Source organism: Rhipicephalus microplus, chromosome 2 (genome assembly GCF_043290135.1).
Source record: "Rhipicephalus microplus isolate Deutch F79 chromosome 2, USDA_Rmic, whole genome shotgun sequence".
NCBI lineage: Eukaryota > Metazoa > Arthropoda > Arachnida > Ixodida > Ixodidae > Rhipicephalus > Rhipicephalus microplus.
The window spans coordinates 188722564-188740169 of record NC_134701.1 but is presented as its reverse complement, the minus strand read 5'-3'; the positions used below and the strand labels follow the sequence as shown (position 1 = coordinate 188740169).

The window sequence follows — 17606 nt, the reverse complement described above, 5'->3', positions numbered from 1 at the left end:
ATCCATCTACTAACTACGCCACCAATACTGGCCCATTTCAACCCTGCATCATCTACAGAGCTTCGTTCCGATGCCAGTGGCCATAGAATCGCGGCGGTCCTCGGTCAACGACAGCACGGGAAGGACCGCGTGATTGCTTACGCCAGTCGTCTTCTTTCACCTGCCGAACGGAAGTTCTACATCACTAAAGCGTGAATGCCTAGATTCAGTGTGGGCCGTGACAAACTTCAGGCTTTACCTGTATGGCTGAACTTTGTCCGTTGTTACTGACTATCACGCTATCTGCTGGCTCTCATTGCTAAATGACCCATCTAGACGTCTAAGGTCACTGGGCGCTGCCTCTGCAAGAATACTCGTTCGTGGTCCACTACAAGTCGGGATGCCTGCACACAGACGCAGAGTGTTTGTCGCGTCATCCGGTTGAAACGCCTGATTTGACAGATCTTGAATCAGACCCCTGTGTGCTCTCCATCCACGCTTTGGGTGATATCTTCACCGAACAACGACGTGAATCATCGTTACTCTCCATCATCGACCATCTGACCTCTGCTCCGACAGACGCTTCCGTTCGCCTGTTCGAACTGCATGACAACATTCTGTACCATCGCAGCTTCAACGCCGATGGCCCGGAATTACTACTCGTGCTTTCCATCACCTGCGTACCAGCGTTCTCGAACAACTACACGACGTACCTACAGCCACTAACCTAGGCGTCTCTCGTACCTACGATCGTGTGCGACGTCGCTTTTTCTGGCCCGGACTGTATCGTTCTGTGGTTCGCTACGTCACTGCTTGCGACCGCTGCCAACGCCGCAAGCGCCCCTCTGTGCTACCATCTGGCCTCCTACAGCCCATTGACATACCAACGGAACCATTCTTCCGTGTTGGCCTTGACCTGTAGGTACCGTTTCCTATGTCCACCTCCGGAAATAAATAGGTTGCAGTCACCAAGACTACGCCACACGCTTTGCCATCACTAAAGCACTGCCGACAAGCTGTTCCACTGACGTCGCAGACTTTCTCTTGTATGAAGTCATTCTTCATCACGAAGCTCTGCGGCAGCTGCTTGCTTATCGAGGAAGGTATTTCCTTTCACGCGTTTTGGATGACATTCTCTGCGCCTGCTCCCCTTAGCACAAGCTTACCACCGCTTATCATCCACAGACAAATGGATTGACCGAGCGTCTGAGTCGAACGCTGACGCAGATGCTGTCTATGTACGTTTCACCAAATGACCGTGACTGGGACGAAGCACTCCCCTTTGTCACCTTTGCGTACAACTTTTCATGGCATGGCACAGCTAGTTATTCTCCGTTTTATTTGCTATTTGGCCGAGATCCAGCGTTACCATTTGACACGCTCTTTCCTTAGCCTGCCCCCCTGTCTACTGAGTACGCCAGCGATGTCATTCCTCGAGCCCATGCAGCCCGCCAGCTTGCCCATGATCGGCTGCACTTGTCGCAAGAGTACCAAAAAGACCTGTATGACAGTCGCCACCAAAGCGTGCACTTCTCGCCGGGGTATCTGGTACTTCTCTGGACACCAAACCGCCAAGTCGGCTTATCAGGGAAGCTACTACCACACTACCATGGTCCCTACAAAGTGTTACGACAACTCAGTGACGTGAGCTACGAGATCACACCCCTAAACAAGGCCTCTTTGACCCCCCTCACTCCAGATGGACGTTGTCCACGTTTCCAGACTCAAATCGTATCACCCTGCTAGTTAGTCGCTGCCGTACCAAGCGCCGTGACAGCGCTTCCGCCGCAAGGGAGTGATGTTACGGTGCATCATCGACAGGAGAGAGCGTGGCACTTTGCGAAGACGACGGACAACAGTGTGTTACACGCTTGCGCGAGAGGCAACTCGACCATCTTGTTCGGCTGCCGATTCTCTGTGGACGCTATATTATAAACCTAGATCTCGCCCCGTCACAATACTTTATGCTTGTTTAAGGAAAGGAAATCAGGGAAGTGGTTCGAAGTGGTTGCCTTTACCGCAGTAATTATCCCTCTCACGTGGAATAGTTACGAACGCGAAAACAAAACCAAATTTAACAAATATAAAGGTTTTTTTCCAGCCATAGTTTTGGTCAAGTAACACGATTGTAAGTAAGTGATTGCATGGCTATTTTAAGACATTTTCAAAGAACCACTCACTTAGGTTGGGCTTTCCAAAACACTGTCAATTGTGAATGTAGTAAAAGCTCGATCGTTAGTTCCGATTTCACAGGAGCAAAAAAAGAATTTCTGAATTAGCCGAATGGAGAATTATCGAAATTTTGTACTAACTTTTTGTGAGGGCAGCGCAAAAGCCCCAATTATTGTCCTCCTCCGACTTCGTCCTCCATGCCACCACGGCGCCACACTCCCGTGTTCATTTAGCGCGAAACGTACCCTGCACCCATGCCTTATTACGCACCACCACAACCACCCCGCGTACGTGACGACAGTTTTTTCGCAGGTAAAACAGCAGGCAACTGATAGCTCGTCCATCACGATGTAGCAAACGAGGCGCCGGCTGTGCCGGCATTGCACCAATCGCGGACGAAAGCTCTTCATCTTCCCCATCTCCCGTCATGTTTGGGCTTTGTGACATTCCGCGCACATTGCGTCAAATTAAGACGAAGCTGCTGCATGCCGGAACCATATGCGCTCGCCACCATGGTTACCAACTGATGAAGACGGTGACGCGAACACCGACGCCTCGCTTCGGTTCTCGGCAAATGGTGTTTTCGCTTATCAACATGGCGCAGTTGCGACGCTTCGCGTTCCTCCGAAGTTCATATGAATGAACCACACGAAGTTCATATGAATGAACCATATGAATTAACGAGATCTTGATGCCACCGAGCAGTGTAGCTCGTCTGAATTATCTAAAGTTCCGAACTAACGGGGAATTGACGATTAAGCATTCGTTATACAATTTATCGCTACACCAGACACTGCGGAATCAGGGCGTCGATGAAGCATGTGTAAACATCCTGGAAGAAATCTACAGGGCATCAACGGCTACCATTGTGCTTCATAAAAAAAACAGAATACCAATCAAGAAGGGTGTAAGGCAGAGGGATACAATCTCCCCAATGCTATTTACCGCGTGATTACAGGTGGTTTTCAGAGGCCTATATAATGGGAACAGTTAGGGATCAGAGTTAATGAAGAGTAACTTAGTAACCTGCGCTTCGCCGATGACATTGCATTGCTCAGTAACTCAGGGTACGAAGTGCTACTCATGAATACGGAGTTAGAAAAGGAGAGCAGAAAAGTTGGTCCTAAAAATAATCTGTAGAAAACGAAAGTAATGTACAACAACCTCGTAAGAGAGCAGTGCTTCGAGATAGGTAATAGTGCACTTCAAGTTGTGAAATGCTATGTCTACTTAGGGTGGGTAATAACCGCGGAGCCGAACCATGAGATTTAAGTAATTAGAAGTATAAGAACGGGGTGGAGCACATTTGCCAAGCACTCTGAATATATGACAGGTAGATTGCCACTATCCCTCAAGAGGAAGGTATTTAACAGCTGTATCTTGCCGGTACTTAGATATAGAGGACAAACCTGGAGACTTACAAAGAGGGTTCAGCTTAAATTGAGGATGACGCAGCGAGCAATGGAAAAAAAATGGTGGGTGTAACCTCAAGAGACAAGAAGAGAGCAGAGTGGATTAGGGAACAAACGGGGGTTAAGGATATCATAGCTGAAATCAAGAAGAAGAAATGGACATGAGCCGGGCATGTAGCGCGTAGACAAAATAATCGGTAGTCATTAAGGGTAACTGACTAGATTCCCAGAGAAGAGAAGCGGGTCAGGGGGAAACAGAAGGTTAGGTGGGCAGATGAGATTAAGAAGTTTGCGGGTATAAATTGGCAGCAGCAAGCACAGGACCAAGTTAACTGGCGGAACATGGGAGAGGCCTTTGTCCTGCCGTGGACGTAGTCAGGCTGATGATCACGATAATGATTATTATTATTGTTATTTATTATTATTATTATTATTATTATTATTATTATTATTATTATTATTATTATTATTATTATTATTATTATTATTATTATTATTATTATTATTATTATTATTATTATTATTATTATTATTATTATTATTATTATTATTATTATTATTATTATTATTATTATTATACCATTCATCATCAAAGCTATACAGCTACGTGCTTCAGTTTCATGGGGGCCACGTGCACGATCTCTGTGCATTAACGCAGTTGACTGAAAAGCTATGGCAAGCACTTGTAGCTTATAGATAGTACTCGAGTTGTGTACTTCTCTGCTGTTGACTATTTTAGCCCCTTTGAATAGTTACTATGTAACACCAACATAAGGTGAAGCTCAGAATTATTCTTATACCTTGTTCCAAGGTCGAGGAAGGCGCGAGTTCAGGCGCTGGAATTCGTGGAGAGCCTGGAATCCAAGGTGAAGATGAAGAGGACGATCGATCTTCGCAAAGTCGGACGTAACGAAGTCAGGCTCGGCTAGTGACTCCTGGAACGATTTCTGCAAAGAAGTAACAAAAAATAATGCGGCGTACTCGCGCTTCCTGTGAAAAAGTCGCCGAACCAGAAAGAAAGAAGACATCAAGCAGGTGAATAGCGGCATCCACTATCTAGCTGTCCTATATGGTTTCTATAAAATAAATGAGTAATACACTCACAAACTTGATTTCCTTCGGTATTTTGACTTGTGTTGCGACGCCGCCTAAGGTGTATTCGCCGAACTGCGTCGTGTCGCCGATAGAGAAAGTATGAGGTCCTTGATGGGTGTACGAAAGAAAAACAGATGGAATAGAAAAATCCACTGCTAACTAAGGCATAAGCTTGCAAATGCTTATACGCTAGCATGATGACAGCTTAAATTGTGCTTTCACTCGTTGGACAAGTGGGGTGTAACATAGGCGCAAAAGGCAGCGTTTCTCCGGTGACCCATCCGCTTGGTTCATGTAAAACGTCGTGGTTCGATTACAGGGCTTGTTTCACGCCTTGCTAATCCTCAGCCTTTGGTATAGGTCGAGTTAATCGCACTTCACTAGCGGAGGAGTGAACTTCACAAGAGACAGTCTGCCATTAAGTGACGTCAGAAGTGTCACCACTCACCGAGCACCTTGACCTTCATCGGTGGGCAGTTGTTGATTTCGGACATGCCCCTCACTTCAGAAAAGCTGACGTAGTCACCATCCTCGAACCCGTGCCTCGTCAAACAGGTCACTACGCCATCCCTGTCCTAGGCGGGAAAGTAGAGTTAAGAAGCACATGGCGTTTGATGAGTGAGTTGGTGATATTCCGTGAACATGAGCAATAGTGCCCATATTAACTTCTCTTTAGCACGCACAGACACACGGACAAGGAGAGTGAATGACGCCAGCGGTACCATGAACTGAAGGCTTCATTCAGGTAAGGCGCTGGTGTCTTTCCCTCCTTTTGTCCGTGTGTCAGCGTGTGCTAAAAATAAGTCACTATGCATTCATACCAACTTGCAGTATTACTAACAGTGTCCACCTGATAAGCTGTCCTTACGTAAAGCCGCCCCGCGACAATTCCAGAAGTGATCATGAAGGGAGCAACGTATTGCAGTTTATTGCTACACGAATCAACTGCAGCTAAAGTTTTGATATTCCGTCTCGCACGAGCGGAGTCCCAAGAATTCGTTACGCGCTCTAAGAGCTGTCACGTTCATTTCACCCCGACGACCGTGCACACAGGGGAGGACGAAGCTCTTTAAGCGCCTCCTGTATGCAGTAGCCATCTCTCGTTTTAGTCCTTGGAATGCCCACTGGATGCTGGTACTTGTCTTTCATGAATGTATGATGAAAAGATGGAAAATGGAACTGCTTGGAGTGTTCACTAGATGGACCGACGGACGGACGGATGGACGGACCAACAGACTCGGCCAGTGGATGATTCATGGTTTGTCGATAAAACTCTTTGAAGTTTCGCCCCACTCATCATAATTCACCCTTTGGGCTTGCCGTGATTTTTTTCTTTGAACGTCGTTCGGACCCCGAGGGAAACGTCAACGTCAATAAAACTGTTTCGCATACGCGTCTGTTTCGACTTTTCCGTGAATATTGAACCGGACCCAATACCCTTTGTTCCTTCGTCTATATATATATATATATATATATATATATATATATATATAAATATATATATATATATATGTGTGTGTGTGTGTGTGTGTGTGTGTGTGTGTGTGTGTAATTACAAGTTTCGACATTAATGTCAGTCAATAGCCTTGCCTAGAGTGTATGCCATGATTTGTTTCGAGAAGAACAAGATATGTCTGACTGACTTTAATGATAAATTCCTTTACGCATTCTGTGCTAAAATATTTCGCTCACGCTCTCAAAGGAGCCTCGTGTACCGGTCAATATTTTCCGACCACGCAGACAAAGCGTTGCAGGGAACCCTTAAAGCTTTAGGGTCGAAGCTCCTAAAGCTGTGGGTCTGTCCATGCATGTTTCTTTGTGACCAGTTCGTAACCACCTAGTTGTATGACTCACTCAGCTGAGCTCTTTCCTGTCCCGTTTTTTGTCTCTTCCTTTAGTAGTCCAGCTGTTACTAGAACACAATCATGATGAACCACATCGCCCAAATTAAGCTCCTGTCCCTCTGAAGATGGCGCTAGGGGGAGTGCCAAAACAGACACACAGACAGACGCGTCGACAGACGGACGCATGGACGGACACACCAGAGGATGAATAGCAAAAGCATAGACGGACGGATGGACATACAGACGGACGGGAGGACGGAAGAACGGACGGACGCCCGGATGGACGGACGGAAGCATGGACGGACAGACAGACGGACGGACGGACAGACAGGCGGATGAATGAAAGTGTGGACAGACAGACAAACGGGCGGACAGAAGCACGGACGGATGGACGGAAGCATGGACGGACAGACAAACGGGTGGACAGAAGCACGGACGGATGGACGGACTCACGCATGGACGGTGTTACGAGGCGCGACGACTACACGTTCCCGAAGGCGCCACTGCTCCGAAACTCGCTGCCAAGTTCACCAGCGATTTGGTAACGTGTGTCTCTCAGCTCGCGACTGCTTCTGCGCAGATGAGCGGAGAAGACGACGGTGAGTTAAGGCGAGGTTTATGTACAGCATAGAAATAGAGGCGTTACAAATTCGGCACTGGAACCGACAGCTTAGAAACTCGAAGAGCCGAGATGTCTTCTCTCTGACGCATAAGTCGGCTGCTCTCTGAAGCATAGGTCAGCTGCAGGCAACGCGCCGCTTGGCTTTTTTTTATAGGCAGCGGGTGGACCTTCACGTCACCAACATCCAATCAGAAGCACCGCTGGCCGTGATGTCAGAATCCTACAGTCAGGAACCGCCACTGGGTTGCGTCATAATCCTAAATTCCGTAGCCGCTGCTTTGGGTCGCACCCAAGGACGAGTGATGTTGCTACGCATTGCGTGAGACTCGCCAGACTGGATGGCGGCGCTTACATGAAGTCGTTGAGATGATGACGTCAGGTGGGCTCGCTCGCTGGCCTTGACACAGATTGTCTTTGCAGAGGCAATGACGTTCGGTGTGGACTCCCAGGCGTAACAAATGACAGCTGGACGTTTGCCGAATGCGTGGTTGCACAAGCATACTATGTATTAGGATAATGAAGAATATGTTGCTTACCGATTTCACAGGTACTTTGCTGCTGCCTCACAAAGAATATGCCGGGGCTTAGAATATTTCCGTCACATGGTTTCTCTACTTGTCACCTTCGCACCTACCCTCCGGGAGCGCGGCACATTCCAGTGGCAGGTTGAGTGGCCATGCTATCAGTGCTCTGCCCCCCCACTGCTCAGTGCCCTGCAACTGTACTCCTGTTCTCTCAATGGAATTCGCCATTAGTTTCTATAAGTAAGACGTTCGTGGTGTGTAAAGTAAGTAAGACGTATTCGGTTGGACGCTCTGGTCATCTGGCTCAGAGTCGCCATATGCAGAGGCACCTCGCAATCGCAGTGCGAGAGGCAGCGTACCAACCGAATACATCGGTGATCTCGGAGCGCTTATGGCAGCACGCCTGTAGCGCCACCGTGCAGCCAGCGCGGGAAGCTGCCTGGTAAACACACGGCTGGGCTAGACTCGCACGCAGGTGTAGCCATGGTAAGCATTGCTGCACCGCGTCAACAAATGGTGCCGATCAGTTCAGTGGGCATCTCTGACATGTATGGCCTTTGGTGTAGTCTTTCTCTCTCTCTGGCATGTATGGATGTAGCGAAAGCCTACTGAGCTCAGCACATATGTCTAATGATCAACCTCGTCTGAGCTGCTATATTCAAGGCAAATCATGAGGTTGTCTGCGAGCTACTGTAACGACAGCATTGACGTATTTTCCGCCTTCGCTAGCCACCTAGTGATTGACATGGTACATTTATGGCTTTGTAGATGTGAATTCGCCCCACACGCGCGCAAAACCGCCATTAAGAACGCACATACACGAAGTATCAAGCGCCCGGCGATACCTCCTTCCTAAACGCACATTCGCGCTCCTCAACTCGTTCACCTGCCGGGAGCCACGCGATTGGCTGGCTTGTGTCACATGATCCGTCCTCTCGGTCAGATTGCGTCACGCTCTCACTTCGAAATCAGAGCGGTCGGGAGCGCTCTCATTCAGAGGCTGACGCTCTGAAAGAACAACCGAAGGTAGTCCGAGTGCTCGAATTCTACCAACCGAAGGCGCAGCCACTTTTCAGAGCACTCGAAAACGCCCAACAGAATAAGCCACTAGTGTGCGAAAACTCTCTTTACAAGCCAGTTACTTCTTTACGTGCCTACTACTTCCATGGTACAGTGTCATCATCATCATCATCATCATCATCATCATCATCATCATCATCATCATCATCAGCCTGACTACATCCACTGCAGGACAAAGGCCTCTCCCATGTTCCGCCAGTTAAACCGGTCCTGTGCTTGCTGCTGCCAATTTATACCCGCAAATTTCTTAATCTCACCTGCCCACCTAACCTTCTGTCTTCCCCTAACCCGCTTCCCTTCTCTGGGTATAGTGTACTCATTAATATATGCTTATAGTGCACTATGCTCCACGATTACAACAAAGCACTCAAGTTACACAGATATGTCGAGACACCTTAGCCAGAACAGCTCAAAGCCCCCCCCCCCCTCCCCTATAAAAAAAGAATAAAGCGGCTAAGCAGCTGCTCGATGAGTGCTTCCATGAAAACACTTCTCACAATGTGCATGAAATCTGCTGGAATGTTTTTACGCACATTAGTTATAGAGGTGATTAGAACTGATAGCGGCTCCTCTCCGTTCGGGTCGACTACTCGGAAGTTCTCCCCGAAGTCGCAGAATATCTGCCTGCAGGGCGAAAATACGAGATAATTAAGATGAATGCCGTGTTACATGCTACACGTGTTTTAGCGTTCCAGATTCCTCCACCGCTACATAGCTGTCTCTTAAGACAAGGATGTGGTGCTCTTGCGTACCATATTAACTATTATACGACGAGCAGATAGTCCGCGCTAACTGAAGCTCACAAAGTAGGGCTAAGTAATAGCAAATGTTGGCTAGCGCAAATAAATGGTGGTTATGTTCATTAAAGGTGAATATTATTCGACTAAATACAAAGAATTGGCTAGCGCTGATCTATGCCAAATGGTCATTAATATATCACTTCGATTGTCTTCAATATTATCATTGAGGCTCTCGCCTGTACATAGGAATTTCGAGTGACTTGATTCTGCAAGTACCTTCATGGTGCATTTGAGAAACGACACCGCGCTATGGTAAACACGAAAAAAGTTCTCGGCTGCAGGACTGACCCGGCAAGACCCCGTGTATCGGCCACAACAAGTGAAATGTTGTTCTTGCGTGTGATAGCGGCGACGTCCTCTTGCTGTTCCAAGGATGCTTCCGTCAATACCACCACCTGGAAAGGCACAAAAGTTTGGTTACAACGCTAGCTAGCGTTCGTGAACAGAACATAAACATAACACGTCGCGAATGGGTAACATAAATGTGTACAAGCAGAGTTGGTCACACGCTGACACTGAATCCGTAAATTGTTTACTATGATATGTCACGTAGAGCCCAAGTTAGGTGAAATCACAACACAAGTGGACTAATTTTTCCTCTTTAGTTTTGTAAAGAACCGACCTAAGCTACATTAGGTATCCCCCAAGCGTCAGCCCAAAACAGTCACTCACATTGAACTGCTTCAGGAACTCTTCGTTCAGGGGCTCCGTGTGGGCTTCCACGCGCACGTACTGGTTCAGTCGCGTCAGTGATGCCTCGGAAGCCGAGGCTCTGTTTTCACCCAGCTTTTCCTCGCTGAGGTAGTACTGCAAAATGTTCAAGACATTACAGTTCAAACAGTGTAGATACTACACGTAGCAGTACAATGTACCATATGTACCTAAAAACGCGTTAAATGAAATAAGCTTTGTCTGTCGCCAGACGAGCCTTCGAAGACATTACCTAAACTATGATTGAAAAACACTTGCAGGGCGCTTTTGGCTTCACCTTCAAGCGTAGAATGTGACAGCTTAATCGCATCACCTTCTCAATCACAAGCTTAGCTTCGATTCTCGGTTTTTCGCAGAATAGAACGTCTGTGCGCTCGTAAAAACAGGTTCTTTGAAACTATCATCGAATGCCTACTGCCGGTAAGCTGGCGAGGTGCCTGGTAATGCATAATTCCTCCTACCGAGGGTTGGCGAGGTACCCGCTATATGTTTGTACGCCGACACGCGTTGTTCATGCTGTTATTTTTGGCGATATTTATTTTTCTTGTGATTTCCAATTGGTGGACCTTTAAGTGAAGTTCTTGCTGCTGGTGGCGGAAATGCTTAACGCCCGTGTACCTAACTGAAGTGAGTGTTGAAGAACTTCAGGTTGCCCAAATTTCCGGAGCCCTACACTACGACATCACTTATAAACATATATATATATATATATATATAGGTTTTGGGACGTAATACCCCAAAAGCTAATAATTCATAATATTCGTATATAATTTCTTTTTCTCGAAACAATATTGAGCATGGGCAGCTCTGTTGTAGAACACCCGTTTGTCACTCAGAATTCCAAGGCCCGATTACCACTAAAACCATAGATTTTTATTAATAGTTTATTTCCATTTCATTTATCTCGTGTTTTCGCTCACGGATGACACATGTTGGTCGCTCAGAACCAACGACACTGACACAAACACCAGAATTTTCTTGAAAAGAGCTCTTCGACGCTATCGAGTTAATATATTTAATTTCACGCACTACACATATCGACCATTATGCTGAACACACTTACGTCACATTATTGAAAACCATTTAAAATAACGAAGCGCAGAAAAGCATCACGCCAAAGGGTACTTAACATGGTCTGTTTACAGTGGTGTAGTATAAGTCGACTGGCTCATATACGATGGCGACGAAGTTGAACATTTATTGAAAAGAACTGAAGGTATAAGGAAAACAGTAGAGATTTAAGATGTTTACTCATTGCTCAATCCCAAAGGACAACCGAGAGCTAACCTCGGAGAGTTAAGATCTCAATCCTCTTATTCATTAATGTTTCATCATCCTGAAGTAACTAATTTAGGCATGCCGACACTAAAGACTACGCAAATCCCGCGTTGCGCTAGTATCATGAAGACAGCAGTCAGATTAGTATTTTATTCAAGACAGAGTTCCAGCGAATCCTGGTAATGCATATATCACTAGCGAAGCCTGTCGGGAACTCGGAATGAGCCCTTATGAGTCATAATAATTGTGAATTGCGGTGGTGACCAGCTGGGAGGGACTAAATGGTTGCACAGGTAAAGTGCACATATCCAATTATCACGAAAGATACTTCGTAAAAAGAATGCCTAATGGTGGAGTTATGTAGAATATTCAGCCACAAAATTCGATGACCACCTAAATACGGTACGAATACGAAACACTCACTTGCGAGGACAGGCCATGCCTCGTGCGCACGGCCTCGTCGTGAACGGTGACCGACTTGACGCCACCCAGGATGATGTTCTAGGCGACCTCCACGCCCAGTCCTCCCATTCCGCACACGAGGACATCCGACTGCGCCATGCGTAGCATGGCGTCTCGCCCGAGCACGTAGCTGGCAAAGATGTCACAGGTAGGCCAAAATGAAAAAAAAAAAGGTTCAGTGAACACTGAAGGTGTGTGAAAGATTACGAAGTTGTTGCCTCTGTTGCACTGTTTCTCTTTGTGCTGACTACAACACGAATGCGACTAATTCTTATTTTTTAAGGTAAATAATCATAATGGGCAGTACCAGCGCACAAACTGACGGGACGAAGAGAAGAGACACAAATAATCAATAAAACACCCCTGTTTTAAGCCTGATATGAAAAAAAAACGTGATTGGGATGAATAGTCAACGGAACTTTTGCAGCTTATACGAATGTAATCGCTGATGTAGTAGCTCATCCCATGTCGACTGTGTGGCGCGTATACCGGGTTTATGATTTATTATCAAATAAATGTTAACTGCCCCTCTGTCCTCGCGTAATGGCCGACGCCATATTGTCCTGCGAAAGACATGCTTTGGTCTGCGACGTACACCAACGACCTTCTGTGCCTTCCAGCTGTAGGAGTGGTATCCCGTTATTGGCGAACGGAAATTGATCAGTGCAAGTGCAGTCATTTTTCGCATGCATTGCTATGTCCAACTAATTTTTCTTGAACGAGCGAGTCGATAAGGCCACGAAACGTTACAAAAGCATACATATGGTATATCAAACTGAAGTATACTGAGATATTAAATTTAAGAATATGAATTACAAAATAAGGAAGTGCAAGGCTACGGGCTCTAGTGAGAAACCGTCGTTGCAAGACGTTCTACTTGCTAAATCAATCCACCTTTCTGACGATCCCTTGCGTATTGGCTCTTCCCGTGGCGGGAAAGTCGCTAAACGCGTTGGTAGGATCTCCGAATGTCTTCCACTCTCGAAGCCTTTTGTTCTAGCTAACCCAGTAGTCTCGGATCACTGTGCAAAACTACACTCCTTTACTAAGACAGCAGTCAGCAGTACAGAAAAATACAATGGCTTATTACGCCAGATTAAGCAAGCACTAGAAGCAGACGTCCACAAGAAGTGGAGCGAATTCTGGTTGCGCAGGAAGTCGACGATAGATGAAAATAATTAAAAGTTAGCTTCTGTCTTTCAAGTAGTCATAAAGGAGGAAATATTGTCAATACAGAAAATACAGAAGTGTTTTCGAATAGGCATTATGGCAGAACAAACAAGTTACCGTTAAAACTGTATTATGCCTTGCTTCAAGAAGACAATAGGCCTTATTGAATTTCTCACATTTACACAATAACATAGTCCTATAGGTTTACTGAGCTTATCCTAATGATAAAATAAAATAACACCCATGCTGGTGGTAGCTAAAATTGACGAGATTTCGGTACAAAATCTAGGTAGATTTGACGCTCAACTAAAAAAAATAACACAGAAAGATACGCGAGGGGATAAGTTGCGCGTAGAGATAAATGAACGCCACAGGCACAGCGCGAAAAACACGACACTATGTGACAGGCCAGATTACAAATGGTCGCTTTGTGGTACCACGAACTTACAGTTGCCTCGAGTATAGGCTCTCATCGATGACGGGTGGGTTCTGTCCTGACGAATCAGTCGGGGCCTGCTGTCCCTACCAACACAGGCAAAATCAGAATGCCATGGTCAGTAGAAAGCATGGAAGTAGCCGAAGTGAAGAGAACAATGCAGTATTATTATGAGCAAAACGTCCCTTCTCAATATTCAAATATATAGCAGTTATAATGTCAAAATGCGAGTTTACTTTTGCTTGTTTAATTACATCATAATGTGTGCATGCACGACGTGATTAGTTTGCAATACGCACTAAATTTTTGCTTCCAGCTTAAGTGTCAAGAAACGGGTCAGCTCGAATCTCCGTATGGTATATTATTTCTTCAGCTATTGTTAACACTGAAAATGAGCCATTGTTCTCAGCCCAACGAGCTTGCTTTCGTTTCACTTGATTAGAAGTTGTGTGCTATATGCACCGATACTAAAGGATATGTACACTCGGAAGCAAAAGTATACGGACCATGGGAGCGTGTGTCGACATCGGTATACCTGCATCGTCCGGCGGCGAGCCTTCTGCTGTCGAGAGCATTGCTCTGGCTAATTAATTTTCGGTCACAGTAATTTTCTGAACAGCCAACGGCTCGCCACCAGAGGGCACCGGCAACTATTTTGGCACTCGCTCCCGTGGTATACGTTGTTTTGTTCACTTGTTTTTACACATCTGTATCGGTGTATGGTATACTTCCTTAAATTTGCTCATACATTCGTATCTTAAGTTCTTTACCCCTGTATTTGGAGCTTAGTTTAATATAGTTAAAGAAACCAACTACGCTAAATAGACGTACACAGCGAACGCACGTACAGGTTTTAGGCGCCTTTCCCGTCGCCGGTTTGCCCTGTCCACAACCTTTGTGCATCATACTAATTTGAGGAAGTATATATGATTTAAAAGTGGGATAATCGCGACACACGGTACACCGACCCACACAATCCGAGTAGAGATAAAATTGAATCGGTGATCATTAGTCGAACCGCGTCATCAAAGACAATAAGGTAAGAATCATCATTTCCATCATCATCTCCATCATCATCACCATCAGCATCACCCTGACGTTGTCAGTCACAGAAATCATATTTCGTACATATTCAGCCATTGGGTCCCGGTTCTCTCGAATAATATTCAAAAAGTATTCTCAACATGAAACCATCCGCCAAATTAGTTCAGAACCAGAATCAAATTCATATTTAATGACGAACGAATAGAAGCAAGTCACGTAGTCACGTAGTCACGTAGTTGCGGGCTAATATAGAGTTAAATGGCTGAAGTACTTGCATTATACAGCACTTGCTATTCTTTGTTTTTTTTGCCCATTAACAGAAAAAAATCGTGCAACAGAAAATTCGGCAGATCCCGTGTACCTTGGGAATCAACGTTATGTGAAGCATGCTCATGCAAGCTGACTGTCTTGTAATTTTTTTTATTGAGCAAACCTTTAGGAAGTATAGCGCAAAAGATATGCACAAATGCACGCATATACATACGTTAAAGAGCCGGATATGTTTTAAATCACCAGTTGTTTATAGTTGCCTAATGATGCCAACAGGAACATGGATATGAGCATGTTGCTGTTGGGAACGTGCTCTTAAAGTAAACGGATCAAGATTTAGACAACTGAGTTTAGCCATGAGACGCCGATGAGCCACGCGATCAAATGCATTTGAAGAAACAATGTAAATTACGTCGGTCTGAAAAGAGGAATCCCGCCCCGCCACGTTGGTCTAGTGGCTAAGGTACTCAGCTGCTGACCCGCAGGTCGCGGGTTCGATTCCCGGCTGCGGCGGCTGCATTTCCAATGGAGGCGGAAATGTTGTAGGCCCGTGTACTCAGATTTGGGTGCACGTTTTAAGAACCCATGGTGGTCAAAATTTCCGGAGCCCTCCACTACGGCGTCTCTCATAATCAAATGGTGGTTTAGGGACGTTAAACCCCACAAATCAATCAATCAGCAACGGTCGGGAATTCAAAGAGGAAACTTCTATTTGGCCGGACTTGCGGCCGAACAACTGAAGGCCGGGCTACATCAATACAAACCGACACCAATAGCGGCGAACACAGCGTCGGCCGTCGATCAACTGACAAGCGGTGAAGTGCGTCGGCATTTATACATGTGCCGGCGAATATTCCAGTGTTATCCCTTGCGGCCGCGTAGGTTCCAGAATAATTTATAATGTTCGCATTGTGCACGTACTCTTTAAATTATCTACTACAGTCCTGAAACTTCACGAACACTCCAGGCGTGGTTTGCGTAGATAATTACTTACAGTGTACCGGGCCGATAACAAAACATGAAGAAGGAATGTGTCAACATGGTGGTTTTCAAAGCCATTATTGACACCGGCTATGCGTTTGAATACGCTGTCACTGCTCGAGGCGCAAAGAATAGACACTTTCACTTAAACCTCGTCTGTGCTAACGAGCGAAGCATTGTGTACTGCACTCACGTTTGCTTTTCGAGACTCGTCTTGGCTGGGGCCATCGTCGGTCCTGCGTTTCTTCGCTGGAGGTGTGGGGTCGTGGTCGTCGCGCTCAGTTGCAGCGATTCGGGCGTGACGTGACCTAGACATATTTCTCCTCGCCCCAGCACACCTTGGTCGCCTCCGGTGTCCGCTTACGGCCTTCGCTGGCAGTCCAGCGGGTCTTACGACTGCTGCGGCCCCGGGAGCGGCAACTGCGCGGTCGGGCCTTGGCGATGAACGCTGCTTGGCAGCAAACGCGAACGAAGATGATGATGATGATGAACCTTCGGCTTTGCTGGCACTCGCCCACAAAGGGGGATCAGCCAAGAACCGGGCGGCAGGATCATCAAGTGTGTTCAGTCAGGCAGTCAGGCAGTCTCGTAGCCATAAATAATAACAATAGGCTAACAGAGTAATCTCTTTGTTGCCCTTATGTACTCGCACACAGCAGAGAAAACCTCCCTGTGACTATAACCTAATGTAATCTTTCCGAAAGATAAAATTAGTTCCACGTTTACTTCTAAACCTAGCTTCTCAATTGGTTCAACCAGGTATCTTTTCCTTTGATAAGCATAACGTTTACAGGATAAAAAGAAATGATCTATTGATTCCAATTCCTTGCAAAAGAGACACAACGGAGATGCTGTTAGTCCAGCTTTATGTAGGTAGTAAATCAGAGGCGGAATTCTGCATCGTAATCTGGTGATTGTAGTTTCTAACTCCCGAGATACACACCACTGTTTGTTCCAGCAATATCTTAGATGTACAAAGTCTCTGACTTTATCCAATGATAATTTTTCTATTTCTTTGTGCAAACAAGCCTTTCTATATCTGAGTGCTGTTACGTAGGCAAAATCAGGTAAAATAGGTACGATTGGTTCGCTTGAAGATGCTTTAGCTAACGAGTCTGACATCTCATTTGGATAAATCCCGCAGTGGCTGGGTATCCATAGCAAGTGAAATTTTTTCAGGTTTTCTGGTAATAAACTGCTAATCATACTCAATAACGTCAAAGTTTTTGCTGTATATAGTGCAGTGCATACTGAGAGAGAATCACTAAGTATGACCACTTCTGATTCACTTGCAGGAAGTTTACGAAGCGCTAGAACTATAGCAAATTCAGCGATGAATATAGGTGTGTAATCTGGTAATCGAACTGAGAAAGACCAGTCGAGAGAAGTACAGCAGATGCCTATTCCAGCCTTTTCGTTCAATACGGATGCATCCGTCGCAATAATGTTGTTTATGGACAGATGAGTCAAGTAATCTTTTAACCGAATATTTAAATATTGAAGGGGCAGTTGTTTTGCATTAGAGGAGAAAATATCATCAAATTTAATTTCAAGTTTTGAATTAGGTGTCTTCGTTATGCAAATCTGATGAATATTTACATTGAGAGGCTCTAGCAATGCTTGGACGAACCTAATCTGAGGGGAGTGTAGTCTAGACCATTGTGTTCCAAATAATGCGGTTGGTTCTTGAATAAAAACGTATGAAGCTTGTCGCAGAGGCAAATTG

General features: G+C 45.8%; 1 pseudogene; it reads right to left on the bottom strand.

The window, feature by feature from the left end:
* LOC119169638 (ubiquitin-like modifier-activating enzyme 1) overlaps window positions 1-16322 on the bottom strand; it is a 54692-nt pseudogene extending 38370 nt beyond the window's left edge.
* Between the last annotated feature and the right edge of the window lie 1284 nt (window positions 16323-17606).